Source organism: Accipiter gentilis, chromosome 2 (genome assembly GCF_929443795.1).
Source record: "Accipiter gentilis chromosome 2, bAccGen1.1, whole genome shotgun sequence".
Taxonomy (NCBI): Eukaryota; Metazoa; Chordata; class Aves; order Accipitriformes; family Accipitridae; genus Astur; species Astur gentilis.
In genome coordinates this window covers 37,719,590-37,736,081 of record NC_064881.1, presented here as the reverse complement: position 1 = coordinate 37,736,081, position 16,492 = coordinate 37,719,590, and the positions used below count along the sequence as shown (strand labels likewise).

The 16,492-nt window shown below is 37.2% G+C and overlaps 1 protein-coding gene across 3 annotated transcripts in view; it reads left to right on the top strand.

Annotated features, from left to right (window-relative positions):
• CSMD3 (CUB and Sushi multiple domains 3) overlaps positions 1-16,492 on the top strand; it is a 767,893-nt gene that overhangs the window by 127,034 nt on the left and 624,367 nt on the right. The gene's annotated exons all lie outside the window — the stretch shown is intronic.

Below are 16,492 nucleotides of genomic sequence, written 5' to 3'. Positions count from 1 at the left end.
CCCCAGAGCTGCTTGAGGCAGTGGCCACTTATAACATCCCTTTACATCCTTAAATGTCATTTGTGTTCATCAAGCATAATTTGCCCTTGGTAAGTCTGTGCTACTCCCAATTACTTTCATCCTTCAGGTGTTGGAAAATGGATTACAGAAGTGCGCTCTTCAGGATACTTCCAGGAACTGAGGGAAGGGTTACTAGTTTATAGTACTTGTGGTGGTCAGTCTAGTCATGAGGGACTACCACTGATTGCCATAATTTTTCGTGGATTACAGAGAGCAGCTTTTCAGTCATGGTGGGACAGCTCTTTCAGCACCTGTGGGTGAATCTATAAAAGTGACTATATTGAACTTCTCTATGTAATCCCTCACTGCACACCCAGAAGTAACTGCCTCTCTCCTTCCCAACTATACTGACACATGAAGCAGTTTCTTTTTGTGAAGAATGATACACAAAAGGCATTGAGTTCTTTGGCCTTTTCCATGTTGTCCATTGTTGTCTCCACTCACCAGTGTATCTGTATTTTTCCCTGTCGTTTTTGCTACTAACATACTTGTAGAATCACTTTTTATAACCCATAACACCCCTCACTAGTGTTAGTGCCCCTTGGACTTTGGCCATCTTCATTTTGTCCCTAAGTACTGAAGCAACAATTTGTCCTGGTTTCAGCTGGGATAGAGTTAATTTTCTTTCTAGTAGCTGGTATAGTGTTATGTCTTGGATTCAGTTTGAGAAGAATGTTGATAACATACTGATGTTTTCAGTTGTTGGTGAGTAATGTTTAGACTAAGTCAAGGATTTTTCAGCTTCTCATGCCCAGCCAGCAAAAAGGCTGGAGGGGCACAAGAAGTTGGAACGGGACACAGACAGGACAGCTGACCCAAAGTGGCCAAAGGGGTATTCCATACCATGTGATGTCATGTCTAGTATATAAACTGGGGGGAGTTGGCCTGGGGGAACGCTGCTTGGGAACTAGCCAGGCATCGATCACCGAGTGCTGAGCAACTGCATTGTGCATCACTTGTTTTGTATATTCCAGTCCTTTTATTATTACTGCTGTCATTTTATTAGTGTTATTATTATCATTATTAGCTTATTCCTTTCTGTTCTATTAAAATGTTCTTATCTCAACCCACAAGTTTTACTTTTTTTTCCTGATTCTCTCCCCACCCCACTGGGTGGGGGGAAGTGAGTGAGCGGCTGCATGGTGCTGTCCTGGGTTCAGCTGGGATAGAGTTAATTTTTACAGGAACCTGGGAGGTGGGGGCATAGCCGGGGCAGCCGACCTGAACTAGCCAAGGAGCTATTCCATACCATGTGACGTCATGCCTGTTGTCGGGGTTTCCTATGCGAGCTCGCTGTGTGATCAGTGCGATCCACTTACTCCACGTGGCGTCAGTCGTGTGATGCGTAGAGGAAACTTTCCCTTTGAACATCCAGCCCAGCACTGGCAGTCGAGGTGCTAAGAAGAGCTGTGTTTCAGTACCAACCACTTCTGAGGCGGCTCGAACTCCTTCATATGCTGCCAAGATCTCTTTTTCAGTTGGAGTATAGCGAGCCTCGGATCCTCGATATCCCCGACTCCAAAACCCCAGAGGTCGGCCACGGGTCTCCCCAGGTGCTTTCTGCCAAAGGCTCCAGGTAGGGCCATTCTCCCCAGCTGCAGTGTAGAGCATATTTTTAATATCTTGTCCTGTCCGGACTGACCCAAGAGCTACTGCGTGAACAATCTCCTGCTTAATCTGTTCAAAGGCTTGTTGTTGCTCAGGCCCCCATTTAAAATCATTCTTCTTCCGAGTAACTTGGTAGAGAGGGCTTACAATTTGACTGTAATTTGGAATATGCATTCTCCAAAAACCCACAACACCTAAGAAAGCCTGTGTTTCCTTTTTATTAGTCGGTGAGGACATAGCTGCTATTTTGTACTGAGCATGATGTCACATGGTATGGAATAGCTCCTTGGCTAGTTCAGGTCAGCTGCCCCGGCTATGCCCCCACCTCCCAGGTTCCTGTAAAAATTAACTCTATCCCAGCTGAACCCAGGACAGGTGCTTAGCTGTTGGCTGGGGTTAAACCACAACACACTTTCATACTCTTTTCTTATTATCTATCCTTTTTTCCAGTTTTGGTTGTTTTTTTTTTTGTCTGTACTTCTTTGCATTTTAGTTCATTAAGAAGCTCCCTTATTAGCCTCATGAGTCATTTGCCAAAGTTCACTTCCCCTTAAAATAGTTGGCTGTCTTAAAAAAAAATCAGCTGTCTCTCTGGCTGCCCTTCCTCCTCATAATTGCTTCCCAGGAGATTATACCCAACAATTCCCCAAATAAATCCAAATGTGATGTCTTAAAGTCTAGTGTCCCAATTTTGCTACTTACTTCCCATCCTTCCTTCTAATCCAGAGCTCAATTTTCTTCTACTCTAGTTAGGTCCCTGTCCCCTGACAAGAATATTTTTAAAGGCACTCTTTTTGAGGTAAGCAGGTCACTAGCAGTTATGTTCTTCTTTGCCTTGATCAGGTGGTTTCACTTCTTCCCAGAAGTCCTACCTCATCTTCAGATGAGATACCATGATTAAGGAGGCCAAACCCTTGAAGACAACTGTCCAGTTCAGCATTGGTCTGATGGATGCACTTGCTCATAGCCAGAGCTTTTCACCTAACCAGGAGGATTGTGAGGAATACCAACACCATCTGTGATCATATCCCCCCAACTCTTCCCCTCAGAATCCCATACTAACCTTTGATCTGCTTAAGGTTTCCCTTGGCCACAATATTACCACTCACATGGGTGAATAGCATGAAGTAGCAGTTGTGAAGCTGAACAAACAGCAATTGGTCTGTGAAATTATGGGTGTGGGCTAAAGGCAAGAAGCACACAGTCCAAGACTATAGGTCTGGCTAGCAGGCAGGGGACTGTGCCATGCAGGAGGGAGTATCTAATCACTGGTACCTCTCAAAGGCTCAGTATGGATGGCTGTGACACTTTATTAACAGTATGCAAAAGTACAGTCAAAGATTGTTCCTGCTGCCAAGAATTTGCCATCCTGTTTTAGAGAGAATATGTGATAAATTTATCTAGATAGACTTCTCTTCCTTGTTCTTTCATTTGCAAAATAACATTTGAAGGAAAAAATCTCATGCACATGTGCTTGTTATAGACCTAGTGTATTTTTCTACCATAATCACCTGTTGGACTTTAATTGTTGTCTGTTGGGTGCTAATTTTTCTTTGATAAATCTTTAAAAATCAATAAATAAACAAAAGTTGATTGATTAGAGAGCCACAGAACCATGCATAATTTTGTTCCAGGCAAAATGAATGGAAATACATTCATTTTAACATCTGCAAAAAAAGTCATTATTTGAAAGTTAAAAACCAATGAGTAACTTATCATTTCTTCTGCCTTAAGAAATATTTAATTATTGGAAGAAAAAATGTCTCTCCCTTAGTATGGAAAAAATCCACTTACTATTTCAATGTTCTGTTTAATTTTTTTTCTTTCAGAATAATGTTGTTAAATAAGCCATATTTGTCCACCTATGGCACTGTAATTTATCATTTTGATGTATGCCTCATATTGAAGTTTAAGACAGTGATTAATTTGAGATCTTAATTATATGTCAGCCTTCCTTTAGTTTTTTTTCTTATATTTTCAATGTCATTTTTCGTGAAAAATATTTAATATACACTGCAAGTCTTGAAATAAATTTCCCAAGAGATTCTGAGGTTTTCTTTGCAAACTTCTATGCTTCAGCTACTGGACTGTTGTATTATTAAGATAAGTACAATACCCTGTGTCCTGGTTTCAGATGGGATAGAGTTAATTGTCTTCCTAGTAGCTGGTACAGTGCTATGTTTTGAGTTCAGTATGAGAAGAATGTTGATAGCACGGATGTTTTCAGTTGTTGCCAAGTAATGTTTAGACTAAGTCAAGATTTTTCAGCTTCTCAAGCCCAGCCAGCAATAAAGCTGGAGGGGCACAAGAAGTTGGAACAGGTCACAGTCAGGGCAGCTGACCCAAAGTGGCCAACGGGGTATTCCATACCATGTGACACCACATCTAGTATATAAACTGGGAGAAGTGGGGGCAGGGGATCGCTGCTTGGGGATTAACTGGGCGTCGATTGGTGGGTGGTGAGCAATTGCACTGTGTATCATTTGTATATTCCACTCCTTTTATTATTACTGCTGTCATTTTATTAGTGTTATGATTATCATTATTAGTTTCTTCTTTTCTGTTCTATTAAACCATTCTTATCTCAACCCACAAGTTTTACTTCTTTTCCTGATTTTCTTTCCTATCCTACTGGGTGGGGAGGAAGTGAGTGAGCGGCTGCGTGGTGCTTAGTTGCTGGCTGGGGTTAAACCACGACACCCTGAAAAAAGCAAATCTTAAGGCAATCTAATTTAAGATTCACATTTTGATCCCATGTCTAGACAAGTAGTGATAACTGTAATCCAGTGTAGTTGAACCAGTATTCTATATGAACTAATATACTGCTCATTAAAGTATCAAATTAAATATAGCTCCATGTTTATAAGCAGTTGATTCCTTCATGCTCTTCCTAAGTTACAGTTAAATGAAATTTTGAAGCAGTAATACACAATAGTAGACTTTGAAATATCCATAAAGTTCATAAAAATGGAGCTACTGATAGGTGACACTGGTACCTCTACAACTACATGGCTGAATCCTTCCACCCACATTTGGTATTTGATAGAATTTTGGCTTTGATTAGTGTTAGCTTTGATAGAATTTCTGTATCAGTAATATCAAAATACACAGATCTGCAAGAACAGGTTCAGTATGCTCAGCATGCAATCTTAAATACTCTTTAAAAGTCAGTAGGAAACTCTGCAGCTGGAGAGGTTTATTCATGATGAGCATATGCATCTCAATAATACAGAACTGTAACCTAAGAACAGACTCATTTTGTCATCTTAGGTTTTCAAAGTTTGTCAGTTTTTCGCATGTAAGTTAAATTTAGAGTTCATATTAGGACACTAAGATCCATGATAAGATATTCATACTGTTGAGCATTCAGAAGCTCAATACAAATTATGTGACATGTAAAATGCTTGCAATAGGTGAACTTTTTTTTAGGTTTGTAAATTAAGCATCCAATTATGTCTGTCACTGACATTATCCAGAACAGTACCATTATAACCATTTAGCCATGAATATAATGACAATTTTATTTTAACAGGAAGAGAGAAGAAATTGCTTACTCAGCACTGGAATTCTCTGCCTTTTAAAATCAAATAAAATTTGTTAGAAGTTTATTTTGGAAGATATTTACTTTTTTTATTCTTAGCAGACAATTGCTCATTAGCCAATGAGGTCATTCAAGCAAAACTCAATGTAAATTTAGACAGCCTTGAGAATGGCTGGATAATGCCATGAGCTACATGGTTAGTTAAATGACTTACAATTAAAAAAAAAAAAATAATAATAATTTGAAAGCAACTGTAGCTACAAGTAAATATTAGACTTCTGGCTGGAGGAGCCATTCTCCTTTGGTAATTCTGCTTTTCTGTTGATGAATCTCTACCTGAACAATGTAAAGAAAAAAAAAAAAAGCCATTCCTTTGTTAGATGGTTGGCCGCAGGCCACTGAAATCCCATGGACTATAAGTTGCATGTTACACCTAAAAATTAATTAGCTAAGCTGCTTAGCTAAGATCCACACTATAGATGTAATTGGAAAAGTTGTCCGAAAAATATTGACACAGTTTTAAAACTTATTTTTTTAAATTAAGCTCTACATTAGAAACATTTTAGAACTCCAAAGCTAACCTATTTCTTTTAAACAAAAAGGTTTATCCCAAGGAAAATTCATAATGAATTCTTGATAAACTTTTGATCTAAAACCCTAGAAATTTACATGCTTTAAAAACATCAGTTCATTATATTTAGGACATTTTTTAAAAGCATTTTCTGAAAATAATGGCAATGGAATAATTTCATAAAAATACCAGCTCAAGTTTTGGTTCAGAATTCTTTTACCTTCTTTGATTTTGGTTCTTATCTTACATTCTGTAGTTTCCCTGGTATAAAACGACATCTGAAGTGAACAGACCTGATATCAGATAGCAATCCTACTGGTTCCATATAAAAAACCAGAAGACTAGGAGACTTTCTTACATATCTATTGCATGATTAAATAAGAAATTAAAGCATTAGAATTACAAAGATTTTTATTATTTTAATTGAATTTAGCATTTAGGTTCCTTTTCCCTTACTGTTCTGTCAGTGTGCGTCTAAGGAATGTGTTCTTAGCTCTTTTAGGACCAGATATCATTGCCACTTGTAGCACTCAATTCTCAGTCTCTCTAAAGAGATAATCAACACTGATGCACTTAGTGGCAGTTGTAGAGCTGATTTTGTAATGATATATGCATCATCTGGGGAATTATTTGAAAACACAGGCCAAGAAAATGCTACTAAACTATGGCTTCTCAACATGAGTATTTATGGCCAGGTCTGAATTGGTGATGTAGAAATGAAAGCCTGTGCTGCATGCTTATTCCTTTCAGCACCCTGCCTCTCTAGTTTACTAGTTTTAGTAAGTAGACAGATGACAAGAATAAGATGTTTATAGACAAGTAGTGTTGTAAAATAACAACATGCTATGTCATCTTTAATTACAGTGTAGCATTGCTCAATTCTGTGCTTGTCACAAGACCTCTTATTGCAAGCAATAAGAATGTGTTATTCTGGGCATGAAGCATCTTCATATGGAAAAATTTTCTACTTCCATCCACAATTCTGCTACTGTCACATCTACAATACATTCCAACTTCACATATGGTTGAGATGTAATGAAATACAGACTCCTTATACCTCAACCTTTTCCAAGCCTCTGTAGTCACTTGAAAGGGTCTTTTTCCAAAGCCTTTGTATGCATTAAATACATTTTTTTTATTTACTATTCATAGAATACCTTTTAAAGTACAGTATAAAATAATATTTAATAAACCCAGGAAAAGTTTCTCAAAACCAAGGAGTTAATTGGACAAAAGAAATCAAAAGAAGAAATTCTTGGAAGATGGTAATAGAAAAGGAGACAGAAGCTAAGCATTGATAAAACAGATTTGGTTATAACTGCAAAACAGTACAAAGACTCTTATAGCACAGGAGCTTCTCACACTGGTGTTAGTAGGCAACACATTTTAATTTTGACCAACAGACCAAGATAAATAAGCATAGCATTAGAGGAGTTTTCAGAGTGGTAACCATCAACTTTGTGAGATTAAGCTAATAGCATATGCCCATAAACTGATAGCATACGTCTATACATTCTGTATGGTATGTCTAAATATTTTAATGGTTTTAATGTTTTGTACCAGCTGTGGAAACTGGTTTGCTGCTACATAACTGTGAAAGTGAGATTTGATAAATTATTATAAGAAATCATATACTAGCATTATGATTGAAACAATAGACAAAAGTGTAGCCAGGGAGGTAATTACAAAAGTGTAGTCAAGTGATTAACTAGTAATTACTCATAAGTTTTGCAGTTCTTTGCTCTTATGACTAGATGTTCCTGTACGCTAGATGAGAACAATGTTGAAAGTGACCACGTGTGATTGAAACTGCGTAAAGCTTCAAGATCAAAGAACAAGGACAAGAACAAAGACTTCAAGGACAGCCAACAGAATCTCAAATGGGTTGGTGGTCATAAAAGCAGCCCTTCCACTCAAATGAATTCTTCATTGCGCATGATCAGATGTAGGCAGTACTATGATAATCAGTTACAATAATTTCTATGTATATCTATACTAATTGATTAATATGTAATTGTTACTCCATATAACCTGTTCGTGCTGAAGCTGTGGCATGCACACTAGGTGGAATTATTCCCTGTGCATCCAGTGCTGCAATAGAGAATGCCTGCTTTCTAAAACTCCAAAACGAGTCTTAGAGAGCTCCTTCAACCGGCTTTTTGATATCAAAGCCATAACTAGAGAGCAGTCAAGGGAACTGAAAAAGTAGTGGAGAGGATATTAATTGAATTTTAGTATTAAATGTCATTACTGCTTTTGAGGTGCTATGGACTTAGTCTTGTCCCCAGCTTCATGTTCCTTTCTCCCTCCATTTGCTTGCTGCAGCATTCACAAGGCCCTGTAGGGAGCCAGATCAGGGAATTAGTATGGATGAAAACATACCATTTTGTTGCCTCTCTATTATTCCCTCATCCTTTTCTCTGGTCCAGCCTGCTGCATGGCTCACAAATGCTAACAGCAACCCAAGGCATGAATGAGATACATACAGTTGATGGTGTGAAAAAACATTGCTCTTTTGACAACAGCCCATTTATCTAATTTAAAATATATATCAAACTGCATCTTGATGCAACATGTGTAATGCAGAATGACAATAGGAGATTATAACAGTCTTACAGTTGTAAATTGTCTCACCACTTGTCTGCACTTCTATTGTGTGACGCCTGCCAGCAGATTTACTGAGTACACAAAACTGACTCTTGCAGCTTAGAAGAAAATACATCACAATATCTGGGATTCTCAAGATTGTTTTGGGTTGCAAATGTTCCAAGAAGCAAGTTTGTCATGTTTGGCTTCAGGTCTTTCATTAAAGTATTATACAGTGTGCCTCTTATATTCATTTGAATCCAGTTTGATCACTATACAGACTTGAAATGGTAAATTAAAAAAGAAAAAAAAAATCCCAAAGATTAAATATGTATTACAATTGGAAATAGCTACAAAAGAGAAACTTAATTTAACAAGTTGCAATCTTAACATCCACATAGCACTAAATTCTTTCCTGGGCTGTTTTAATTTCCCCTGAGATTTAGGTCTCCTTTTTCCAACCTCTCCCCGCCCTGCCCCGAGCCCTTTGGTTCTAAGGTTGTCTTTCCCACGTGAAGTATTTCAGACTATACTTTCACTGCTCCCTTCTAAGGCATGGAGTTCTTTTCTTTTCTCTCTATATTTTAGTACTCCATTCAAGTTCATTTATTTGATAGACAGTGTGTCCTGAATTTATGATTATGATGATATCATCAGTCTTCACCTCCAGTACCACCTGTGGCATAAATGCAAATGAAAGAAAAAGGATCTTGCCCTGTTTTCTGGGATTGGTTTCCTTTTATGGGAGATTTTTTAAATTTTCATTTTAATTTCTATTGCATTCTTTCCTTAGCTCATTCCTTTAAGCCAAGTACACTGTCTTGTAGGTAACATTTTTAGAGACTGCTACATCAGTTTACAAATCCTATCACATGTGAGGGATTAGGTGGTCAGGATTCAGCTCACAAGACTTTCAATCCACATTACAGTGCTGATGTTGAAATCCTGTACTGTCACTGCAGTATATATACAATATATATAGAGAGAGACAGAGTAGAGGGCAGAAATAAACAATTCCAGAGCACCATCTCATTTCTTTTCTCACTGCTGGCTATAAAGTAAGCGTAAGTGACTAGTACACATAGGTGTATAGATAAGCCATACCTAGCCACAACTGTAACACACAGGTGGTTTGTTTTTTTCTCTTCTTTGACAGAATATGGGACATACTACTACAGAAATTACAATATTAGCACCCTATCCCCCAGAGCTTTTCATCAGTTTAAAAGTCCCTGTTGTCATATAAGTGTAGGTGACATGGTGGAAAACATAAGTACTTGTGGCATTATTGCTGTTCCTGCCTTCAGGGCACATCTATTTTCTTACAGGCAGGTGCACATCATTGGCTCCGTAGGACACCTGGGTCTTTCAACTGGTGGGACTGCTGAAAGGCCACAGCAGTATTTCAGTTGTATTCACCTTTTCATCATCAGAGTGCTACCTGAAAAAAAATAACTCCCGAAACACACAAAGTATGTTTAGTGAGGAGACACTGCTTTATTCTGTGCAGGGTGCAAGGTGGAAGGTTTCCACAAATCAAGCATGCCTACTGAGGTTTTCAGTCCATACTTACACACTATAGTTAAAACACCACGCCTTTCTAATACATATGTTCCGCCTAACTATTGCATATTCATTATGTTGAGCAAGCATGACGTGTTGCTCTCTTGAGCAATCATCACAGAGTCTTCTATGCTTGTGTGGGGGTCTCTTGTGGTCTTTGGTGGTCTTTTGGGGAAGGACAGCCCTACTCCTTTTGTCCTTTAATGATCATGTGTCATCTGAGGACACCAGGGTCTTGGTTTCTCTTTCCAACCCTTCCTTTCACAATACTAAAAGAGGATGTGTGTCCTTGATTAGCAAGTCTATAACTCTGAAATGTATGCTATCTGATTATCTGGTGCCTTGACTATTATCCAAACACTCCTTAACCATCCTCTATTGTAAGCAGAGTCTTAAACTAGATAAGCTTTACCTTGAATACATATCATCTAAACAGTCTTTGAATAGCAAGCATTCCACATTTCTCATGTTTTAATTTTTTATCTTTAAGCTATCACCTCCTTCTTAGTTGTTAATCCATCTTTTGAAGGCTTGAGGCAACAAGAGCACTAGGATGAGTCACAGACTCTTCCATGCTGCTACCCACAACCAATTTATCTGACCATTTCACATGTTATTTGCTTGTGGATTTTTCTTGTGATTTTAGCCTGTTTGCAACGAAGGCAAGACTAGATTTTAGCATATTTATGAATTTGTCCACTTGCTTGAAAGTCTGAAGCTAGGAAATTTATTATTCACAGAATTTGCATGGGTTTGCTCTAGTTTTAATGATATGGCCTACAGATATGACCTAAGTATGTGTGTCTCCATTCCTGATCAAAATTAGGACTTCACTACAGTCCATCTGATCCATTGCCTCTTTTTTGTCTTGAAGCGTAACTAAATTAATTAAAAATTACATAAATTAGTTTTGTTCATAGATCTTTTGCAAGCAGAAAACAATGACAAATTCAATTTGTTGGTGATTATTTTTCCTCTATACTCTTTCAAAAGTGCAAAGCCAAAGTGACTTTCCACTTCCTTCCTTTGTAATGAATATTACTAATTGCCCTCACACCATTTCAGGAATAAAAATTTAAGATTAATGTGTGTATCATCTTCCAATTTTAATCTGTGTAATATAGCATAGGAGAATGTAAATGTAAACATTACTTTGCATTTCCCACAGAAACTACATAGAATTCTAGGGATGGTTATCAATTGATTTTACTGCCAAATTATATAATAAAGAAGGAATAGTTTTCATTCCTTCTTTTTCCTGGAAACAAAGAAATTCAACACAGGAGAAATATTATGTTTATGAGCAATCTAAAGTAACCAATTAGATGCAACAGACTGGACATCTACTCAAAGTCATTTGTTTTTTATTCTGCAGCAATAATTCAATCTGTTTGGTATTCTGTGCTGCTACATACAGATGTTCAAACAGTGCGTTTGTTAAAGGGCAATACCATTAGAGTTTTGAAGCAAATCAAAGACTTTATTTCAAGGCCTGAGTTACAGACCCTTCTTGTCTTTCCATTAAATATCATAAGATACATCTAGTGTTGGTTTTTATATCACAGAGAAAGTCATCTGCAGGGAAAAATAAACTAATAACTTTTCTATTATTCCAGTCAGACTCCTTTGAATGTTTTTCTTTCTTTAAACTCTCATATATATGCTATGCTGTCTTTTAAAATAAAATGAATGTTTTGGGAACTCTTGTTGACATTTCATGTCATTCTTTTGGGCCTAAAATCATCTTTTCTGTTACTGTGTTATTTTGAGAAAACACCAATCTTTAATGGAATAGAATATTCTATTCTTGTATGGCATAAAGGTAAAGGTCTCAACCACTTGTTACATGAGTCAACAATGTTCCCTGGAAGCAATGGTAGCTAATAGCATACTGGGCTGCATCAAAAGAAGTGTAGTCAGTAAATCGAGGGAAACAATTTTTTTCCCTTTCCTTGGCTCTTAATTCTGGAATACAGCATGCAATATTGGATCCCCAGTACAAGAAACATGCTGATGAATTGCAGCAAGTTCAGGGAAGGGACACCGTGGAGCACTTGCCCTTCAAGTAGAGGCAAAGGGAGATGGGCTTCTTCAGCCTGCAGAAGAGATGGCTAGGGGCAGGGAGGTGTCAGAGCATTCTTCAAATACCTGTAAGGACCCAAGTGAGAAGGGTCTCCACTGAGGTGAATGGCAAGACAGACATCCTAACCAAAATTATGAGATTGCCCAGAGTGGTTGTAGAATCTCCTCTCCCAGGTCTTGACCCCACTTTGAGCAGGAGGTTGGACTACAGCCCTCCTGAGGTCCCTTCAGTCTGAATTATTTTATGATTCTATACTAAGTAACCCACAGCCGGAAGTAATAATTTTCATTTCCTAGTTTAATGTGAAAATCAAATGTGCATTCCTGAAGGATTTTTTCCCATGTAAATACAGACAGATATTGGAGTTGGCTTGAAGTACATCCAATTAAATGCAATTTTACTGTCAGAGAGCAGCAAGGGCTGGAAGACAAGGAACAATAAACTGAGGGTCACTCCACAAAGACTGTGCCCTCTTCAATGGGGCACAGTCTCACAGAGGCTGAATATGTGGGGCAGAGCCAGGGGCTGCTAACAGGGTCCATTGATAGCCATGGAAACATGGCAAACAATGGACCAGGGCCAGGGTGCATCCAGGGAGCAAAAAGAAATGCGGCCAGGGCCAGGGCCAGGCTGGAGACAGGGTACCAGCATAGGGCTGGGAATTCTTGCAGGAGCTAAGCTCCCTACAGAGTAGGGCAAAGGCGTCCATCCAGCAGATATCTGGAGACTGGCTGGAGACTGGGACTCCTGTGGTGGTGTTATGGCAGGTAACTGACAGCCCTGGGCTGAGCTGAAATGGGACTCCTGCGCCCATGAGCAGGGATGAGGGTCCCAGGTGAGGGTGGTCAGGGCTAGTAAGGTCTATTACTGCTCTCAGGGCCTTGACACTTATTCTGTCTCAGGTTATTGAAAGATATTTGTACTTTGTGTACATATGTTAAGTCCTTTTTTGAACTGTGATAGCTGCAACAGTGTGCAGACCCTGGAGTTTCACTAGGTATTTTGTTCATGAAACCTGTAGGTAAGCAGACATGCTCTGTTAATCTTTACTACATCATTCATTCTTTATATTTCTGAACTGATAGGTCACAAACAGCTTCTTGTGAAGTTCCACAGGGCTGTATTTCTAACATTTGTAACCAGGTGACCTCTACCTTCAAAATACCTCATAAAGCATCATGAAGGAGTGTTTACACCACTAGATTAAGGCATTTAGTTTAGCTTAGAGCATTTAAGTTGGGTTCTAAATTGTCCTCTGAAAAAGAACTATTTTTTTCCATTGATTTTGTGGAAAACTTTGTCTCTTAACTTTGAGAACTGAAATAGGAACATGACTGTTGACACCATGATTATAGGGGTTTTTTAGTAGAAAACTTGTTGAAAGATTTCAGTGCATATCTTTGCTCTCAGAGTGGTCCTCAGAAAACCAATCAAAATAGCCCTTTATCTGCACACACTCAGTTCTGAGACTTAAAAGTTTGTGAAACTGTCTAGTTTGCTTCTTCATTGCATGGCACAATTTTAAGCATAGAAATGTATATACAGATGCTGTGTAGCATTTCAGTCAATTAGAATATTATTGCACTGTGGCAAATTTCTGGTTATTAAGGCATCTCTAAATTTGATGTAATAGGTACTGAGTGCAAGCAAAACTCATCATATTGATATTGATAGTGAATTTCATTTTCTTTTAAAAAATATAATAATTGTACCACTTTGTCATCTGGTCAAACAAAATTAAGTGAATTATATTTCAGATATTTTAAAAGTGTCATCAAATTACATGTCATTTTTCAAAGATGTGTAAAACACATTTCTTGGTCCTGAAAGTTTTGCTTTACAGACCACGCACAAGACAAAGGGCTAAAAGAGTATATTTCTACTTCAAGTTTATAAACCCAGATTAAACGCCTAAATTACATTGCCACTACAGAATACCTTCTTGAATGTTCATTCCTCCTGGAGCAGCATTAGCAATTAAATTAATTGAATTCCATTAATTAAAGCTGCATAAACTCAATACAGAGAACTATTTGCATATTGTCAGCTAATTTTTCTGGCCAACTACCAACTCTGAAAAACATAAATATGGTTAAGTGGTTATTGCTATCAATAAAGGACTTGTGCCTTATTCTGTTTAAAAACTATTATCTTTACCCTGTGGCATGTTAGCTCCTGAAATAGATGGCACATACTTTTAACTTTTCTGGTAAGTGTTCATCTACTTACTTCAACAAATCATTGAGAGCTTATTAGCAGAACTTATTTGTCTGCGACCTGTTGTTTGGTAAACAGAAGTGTTTTAAAAAGAAAAAATAAAAAAAACAATTCTAGTATATAGTATAAAGTAACCCTCAATTTAAAGATTGGAATTGGTTTTTAATCTTAACTTTTTTTTTTTTTTATTTTTATTTTTATTTAGTAATGGTCAACCATTCTGTGATTTACCTGGAGCCAAACTTGTCACTGATATTTCAAGTAAGAAAGTCTCTGAAACTCATAGTACTGTCACCAGAAAATCTACTGTAATATTTGAAAGATCTAATTTGTAAGAGCATGACTTCACAATCTGAACCAGGAAAGTAAAGAAGTTATCAGAAAGATTGAAAGATGACAAAAAGAAACAATATCTGGTCTTATCAAAGAACCACAGCTAGTGAGAGAGTTGTCACTGAGCTGAGACTTCATGAAAAACTGAGCAGTTCAAGAAAGGTAATTGGATTATTGTGAACTTGAAAGAGTGTTGAAAAGATAATAGGAATGAAAGAAGTCTACAGATTGTAGAAAAGAAGAACTCTTCAGTTGATTTGTTTAAATTTTAAAATAGAAAAAAGCAATTTAAATCTTAGATGAGTAACTCATCTTCTGAATGAGGCTCGATCTTACAGTAAGGTATGGAAATGTAAAAATAATTTCTCATGTAGAAGAACCAGATGCAGTAGATGGATAGCTTTGCAATCTGCAAAAGATACCTGTCAGCAGGTTGGGAATTCCTTGTATTGATTAGAAAACTCCTTCCTGAAGAAAAGACAGAAATTTAAATGGCCACCCTGCTTGCAAATTTAGCTATATTCAAACTGGGCACTTATTTAATGTCTAGGTTATGTGAACCTATTAATTAACTTGCTGCTAGATACTCTGTAGTGGGTATCTCTCAGTCTAGACTGTTGCAGCTGTTCCACTTGTATGACAATTAGGTATTTATTTCATCAGGGTTTTCAATTTCTACTATTCCAGGTGATTATTCAAAGAAGCTATAAAGTTCACTTCCTTTCTCAGCAAATTTGTACCATCCACTTAGGTACTGTTCTTCATATCTTTTTTTGCAGCTTTACTTTAAAATGAAGAAAATTATCTTCTCATTCACAAATTTGGTATTAAGAATATTATCTTTTTGCAGCAATATGGTTTTTGAGTCTGATCTCAGTTTGTTGTAATGAACTCTAAGCATTTTAAAAATATGCAGGTAAAAGTCTGCAACAGAAAAGCATTAATTCATAGGATCTGAGTAACATTACAGCTAAAGAATTAAATCCTTTCTATATTTCAAACATTTAGATCATCTTAGTAAGAAAACATAACATACTCAATGTGTTATACACAAACCTCTTTTTTTTATAGAGCAGTAAAAAAAAACTTGACTGCATTGTAAACAAACTTTTTTGCCCAACTGAAATTTAATGCCTTAAAACAGCAGTATTTAACAGTGTGGACCTACTGGGGATCAGATTAACAAAGGAAAACAGAAATAGTAAGTACAGCATGATAAATTGTAATAAGAGAGAGATGAAGATAAAGTCATATAATTAAATATTTGCATTTATAATTTCATTCTGTTGCATACTATTATGATCTATTGATTATAATTCTTTCCTGTATGGTTCACTCTACTAATATACAAGTTTCATACTAGTATATATTTATGTTCATTTATTTTTTCCATCATCCAAGGAAACCAAGTACCACCTGAAATACTCTGGCTTCTTATAGCAAGAGCAAAGCCAAGATTCAGAGTTTTATGGAGTGCCAGACCTTATAAAAAAAAGATTTAGGTACTACACTGGGTCTTATTTCCCATACGGCATTACTGTTATGATATTGGAGAAGAAGGAGCGCTGGTGGTGATTTCCATTAAAGCTTGCTCCTCTTCTATCAAACAGCAGCAAAACAGCAGCTCACTTGCAGGTTGTTCTCAGCCCCAGAATTCTACCAGCACCTTGCTGAGGAATAACTCTCAGGCAATACTAACTGCTCCTGATGTTTTTTTTCTTGAATAACTCTTTCAAGTAAAGAATCTTCATATAATTTTATTGAAAAGCAAAAGAGAAAAAGAAAAAGCACAGTCAATTAGCCATTGTAAGATATTTGCTTCATTTTGGAAGCTATGTTAAACTAAAACAACCTTAGTCATTGATGGCTCCTTCCACGGTCCAGTCCATGGGCTCATAGACCTGTATGTTAGTGGATATTGCAAATTGAC